The sequence below is a fragment of the Magnolia sinica genome, chromosome 15, assembly GCF_029962835.1.
Source record: "Magnolia sinica isolate HGM2019 chromosome 15, MsV1, whole genome shotgun sequence".
Taxonomy (NCBI): Eukaryota; Viridiplantae; Streptophyta; class Magnoliopsida; order Magnoliales; family Magnoliaceae; genus Magnolia; species Magnolia sinica.
Window position 1 is genome coordinate 73,581,814 of NC_080587.1, and position 6,000 is coordinate 73,587,813.

The 6,000-nt window shown below is 35.4% G+C and overlaps 1 long non-coding RNA gene across 1 annotated transcript; it reads left to right on the forward strand.

Annotated features, from left to right (window-relative positions):
* Window positions 1-4,025: 4,025 nt before the first annotated feature.
* LOC131227409 (uncharacterized) lies at window positions 4,026-5,489 on the forward strand. The gene is made up of 2 exons (XR_009162248.1): window positions 4,026-4,979; window positions 5,195-5,489. It is a non-coding gene; the product is annotated as an uncharacterized LOC131227409 (long non-coding RNA).
* The last annotated feature ends 511 nt before the right edge of the window (window positions 5,490-6,000 follow it).

The following is a 6,000-nucleotide window of genomic DNA, read 5'->3' on the forward strand; positions in this document are numbered from 1 at the left end:
GCGAAGTAAAAAAACAATAATTAAACACAACGAAGGATCCAAGATTCCACTTCTAATCAATTCATAATGTCTAGTTCATCAATTCAGTTGTATATCGCAATTGAAGTCAAATGAAGATTCTCTTCAATTGGAAGATAAAAACAGTTAAAGCATAATTAGTTCACCGATATAAGATATATGAATGCAAATTGATTTGTTCTCTCATAAAGAACAAAATAAATGATCGCGGGGAATCTAAGGCATCTACTGTGCCCGTGGTCTACATAAATTGATTGATTTTACGGATCAACACTTTCCCTAATGCCAAGCTAATAAATCTCATATAATTATAAGCATTCAATGTGACCGAAGTCGACAATGGATCAAAGGATTAACTAAAATAAAAGATTTTATTCAAATATAATCAATCAAAATTCATCACTTAAACTAATGTATTTAAATTCATAAACTAGAACATCTATAATTAATTAAAAAAAACTTCACCCCTTAGCTTTAGCTAAGAGAGTAGCTAAGTAAAGGCATCTGAAAAATAGAAAATATAAATCTAAAACTAAGAAAATGAGAAATTCAATGTAGAATTTAATGTAGATTTGCTCCACCCTCGAGCCTCTCTCTCTCTCTCTCTCTCTCTTCCCTTCATCTCTATATGCTTTAGAACGTCCAGGGAAGGCCTTTTAAATAGGAAAATTCAAATCGATCTTTAAATTTGGTAAAAGTTCACAAAAATGAACGTTGTTGTTCGATAATCTCAAAAAACGTCTAACGACCAGAATTCAAAAAATTGTTAAATGTTGAATGATCAACGCGTTACAAAATTATCCAGTGAGTTTTCTGTGAAATTCATCCATTTTCAATCAATTGGGCATTTTCATCGATTGATCGACGGATCTATTAATTGATCAACTTGATTTGCTTTTTCTAGCCCTGTAGTTTCAAGATATCATTTTTTTAGCCTTGAATTTTTAGGACTTTTTTTTTTTTTTTTTTGTATTTTCAATTATTTTCATGCATCGTTCAACATTCATTTGTTATTCTTTTGATATTTCACTTCCAAATGCTTTGTTCATTATTCTTTGAGCTTTGAATCTTAAAATTTTCCATTCTTCAATTCTTCCATCCAATTTTTTGGGCTTTGATTTGACACTTTATACACAGATCTGTCATTGACTTTAAAATGTTCTTGCAACTCAAAAACATATCTAATTAAACTTTTTTTAACACTTAAATACACTGAAAAAAGGGATGCAATATAATAGATAAATATGCAATATATAGGTCTTATTAATTCATAACATCATTACTTCTTTCCTCAACCCTTATTTGCTAGACACTCAACTAGCCTAAGCCTTGTGATTTGCAAGAATTCCGGATTATGCCTCACAAAAAAAAACACATGGTAGTCTTAGCACTCATGCACTGCATGCTAGATACTTTACTATTCCAAGCTATGTAACTTTCGGAATCCTGGATCCTGTCTCATAAAAAAAGCCAGTGATAGCCTAGCCCATCATGCATCACATTATGGACACTTACTGGATGCATGCTCTCTGACTTATTAGAATCCAGATCTTGTCATATCAAAAACATGTGCCCGTCCGATACTATATTTATTACTATGCCATACATACCCACTTTCTACACGTGCAACCACCAACAGTCCGATAGGGGCGCATGAACACCGAGGGTAGTTGCGGGATTTCCCCTCCCTCCAATGTTCATACTACCATAGTTCAACAGTAAAAACAATGGAGAAAACAAATAAAAGGCAAAAAGTGTTATTCTATCAATGATTTTTACAGTAGGGACACTCATAACTGGCTTGAGGGACAACGATCTGTTTGTTGTCCAATTGGGATCGAGCTTCATAGTGGGACGGTCGTGATGTGCAGGAAGGTGTTGTTCTGGATGGGAAGCTCATCAAAACTTAGATTTGGGATATAGCATGGTAAGAGAGGTGATATTCTTCCATGATGTGTATGTAAAATGTGGTCAGATCAATGATGCACGCATACTGTTCGATAAAATGCCCACGAGAGATGTTTCTTCCCAGAACTCTTTAATATTGGGTTATATGAAGTATGGGGAAATATCTAGGAACTGTTTGGAGGAATTCCTAGGGGGAACATCTTTTGCAGACTGGCATTATGCTTGCATTGTTGATCGCCTGACTGGATATTTGGCATATGTTGTCAGTCTGGATATGAATCCCTTTAAGAAACTGAAAGAAAAAGAATGGTAATGTCCTATGCTAATATATATAGGATTAAGCAAAAAACTGAAAGAAAAAGAATGGTAATGTCCTATGCTAATATATATAGGATTAAGCAAAAAACTGAAAGAAAAAGAATGGTAATGTCCTATGCTAATATAGAATGGTTAGGCCTATGCGAATATATATATGCTTCCATTACTCATCCAATTCATACCCTTTTTTTAGCGCATGGTAATGTCCACTAATCTGACGGGCTGCTAATGAAACAAGGGTCATTTTTGTTTCAAGAGACCTCCAAAATCTTATCCATAATTTCAACAGTTTAGTTTGAGTTACTTATATGGTACATGTGCAATTTCAAAGTAACTTAGATGGGAGAAGGAGAGATGAAGATAAAGCCTGTCTTGAAATCTAGATTCAAGAGGGTTTGTGTATTCTGTGGTAGGAGTACTGGGAAGAGAAACTTCTACAGAGATGCTGCTGTTGAATTAGGAAAAGAGCTGGTATACACATGTTCTTTCATGTATATGGAATATGAACACCTCACTCTCTCTCATCTTCTCTCATTCTATGTAGGTTTCTAGGAAGGTGGATTTGGTATATGGAGGTAGGAGCAGTGGATTGATGGGACTAGTTTCTGAAGCTGCTCATAAAGGAGGAGAGCATGGATTTGGTATACACATGTCCACTTATGATTGATTTTGCTGATATGGATTATCATACCCATCTGTCACTACTATGATGTATTGCCTGGTTTGCAAATAAATACCAATCATGGCAACGATATACCGTATACGTGACTTGTGATTGATTTTGCAGATTTCTAAACAAAATTTCAGATTTTTCAGCAACTCGCAAATGAGAACTTAACTACTCCAGCTGCTCCTTCGTCAGCTAGAATAACAGGAAATCAGAGTGCACCTATTGAAGAAATTCACCTTGAAACAAGGTCAAGAGATCCTGTACATGGTTCCCACTTTATAATATATTATGATTTGAAAAAAAAAGAAAAAAAAAAAAACCGGTCAAAAGATCCTTCAGCTGTTGCAGGAGCCTCGATATTGGCATCTCTATCAAATCTTAGAAAAGTTTTGAAAGTTCTTCCCTCAGCACCCACCCCAAACAATGAGGATGTCCAACAAGAATTGGAAAGGGCTTCCCTGCCTTCCGCACGTACAGCATCAGATCGCTATATGAAAGCAGCACTCAAGGAAGACACAGATTGGTATAACCAGTTCATTCTTTTAAAGATCTGCTAAAATTTTCTTCAGCAAATAGTATGATGGTTGATATTTGATTTGTCGCTTAGCTTCTTCCCAAGTTCTTCAGCATATCATTTTTATTATTATTTATTTTTAGAATTTATGCCAATTCTGAATTCGGTGGGAAAGTTCACTTCATATTAACTGGCCTCCAAGCCATTCAATTTTTTAATGTACCCTTATTAGTGTGAATTTCAACATAAATTCAAAAGCTGTTAAAGCACTTGTTTGACTTGATAAGGAAGGTCATTTTGTGAAAGTTGAGATTCTACAAAAAAAAAAAAGAAAAAAAAAAAGAAGAAGAAAGAAAGGATCTATCAAGAATGAGGTTGGTTTTCCTTGGTGTACAATCAATATTTTTTGGGACTCGTTACAGCTTTAACATGGCCATGTTTTAAACACTGTTGTTAGTTTAGTTACCACTAATTATCTTAGTAAAATTTCTATCGTCTTATGCATTTTGGAGTTCACCTACAGCTGAATTATGAAGCAACTTCAATTCAGACATTTTGAAAAAACTATCACGTTGGCTTTTACTATGGGAGGAATTTTACAGATGAAGAATCTTCCTGCAACTGCTCAGGTGATTTTCTGATCAACTTCTTATTGAAATGATGGGTTTAGTGATGAAGCTTTTTTTATATGTTGCTTCCGGATAAGACTTGCCAGCATGTCACATGTATTGCTTTGTGAGGGCCATCCACCAGATAGACCCACCAAGCATGTTTCTTGGCCTCACTAAACTAGTTCGCATTAATGTATGGAGAAGCTGGACAGTTAAAAAATGTTGAGCAGCAGTTCACCTTGAAATTACAAGCGAGGTCCACCCAATTAGTGGATTGGCTTTATTGTTTGGTCAGAGAACATACATGGTGGGATTTTATTCTCTCACATATATTCTGTGTTGGCATGTGTCCCTGTGAGTAGCCTTCACATTTTCTGTTGCATTTGATAAATATGGAATGGTAGTTATTCATAAATGGCATTTGATAAACATACAGTCCATCTGTTGCATTTGATAAAATGTGCTTTAGCCACATTTTTGCTTTGATTGAATTGTGAATCAAATTCTGAAGATCTAGGTCTTGGTTTTCCCTGGAAACCCATATGTGCATACAAATGCTCATTTTCTCTCATTCCCTTTGGAATCATTCAACAGATCAACAACATTGGCTTAGATGGAAAGAAAAAAAATATCATAACAAGAAACTATAGCAATGGGTTGCTATCTCACATAGGGAAAGGAAAAACATTTTATAGCAGTCAACCTATCGCATATATATCTGAGAGATTTTGCATTCTCAACAGTTACTGTGTAATTTTCATACATTTAGTGTTGATTCCAAAAATTCTGTTTTGCTTGTGGATTTCATGATGATGCAGTCATCTGAATTTTGAAATTTTCTTTTATTGGAACTAATGAATATAATGACCAAATTACAGAGAATATCACAGGTCTGAGCAAAGCAGAACTGTTGCTGTTGCATTTGTACTCAATGGTCTTGGTAATTCTTATGGAATGTTTGAATCCATCTAAAATGAAAGTTTCTGTATAAAGTCTTTTTCAATGCTACTACAGTGCTTGAAAAGTCGCTGTTCTTGGTTTTGTTAATGTGTTAACTGAAATATGTGGAATGACTGAAGTTGTTTCCACAAACTCCAAAGCAACGATAACATCTCTTGAAAAAATTTCAGGTAGACACTGTTTTTTATTTGGCAGGGCTTGGGCCTATCACATCTATTGCAGGATGGTGGATGATACCATCCATAAATGTGGATGGAAGAAGATGGCTGACACCAAGACACAAAATTCAAGCTCCACATGCTTGGACCTTGGCCTCAAATCTAAGCATTTTTCGTATTAGTAGTCGCTTGCAGGAATGATCTTGCTACAACAGAACTGAGCATAATGATTTTCTGGATCCTTTGGTACTGGTATCAATGACTTCTGTCCAGTTATTGTTTCTTGGTGAAACCAACGTTGCTAACAAAGCTGGTTTACCATGGTTACTGATGTGGGTCAACTTAGCAGGTCATTTGCTTCACTTAACTTGGCTGGTCTAATCGCGAAAAGAGAGCTGAGAAATCACAGGAAATGGGAAGATAAAAACCACCCCGATCAACTTGAATAGTTAAGGATCCAATCAATGGGTGAATGGGCTTTTCGACCTCCAAACGCTGCAAGTTAAACACTTGAACTTCATGTTTTATAGTCATTTATATACAACTCAACTACAAAGTGCTTTGGAAAATTACATTAAAAGTAAATGAGCATCAGGATGTAAGAAGGATCTCTGGTGGCAAGTACCACTGTAGATGATCAATGCGCCAAATATCCCATGGACTCTGGCCTTTAAAAAAAAAAAAAAAAAAAGATGTGGACCATTGGTGCATTTTCTGTAATAACTCTGTTTTCTAGATACTTTGAAGAGGGAGGATTTTTCAATTTAGGAGATTTGGTGTTCTAAATCAGGTCCAACCATATCAACCGTTTAGATCACTTTATAAATCACTGTTTTTCCATTT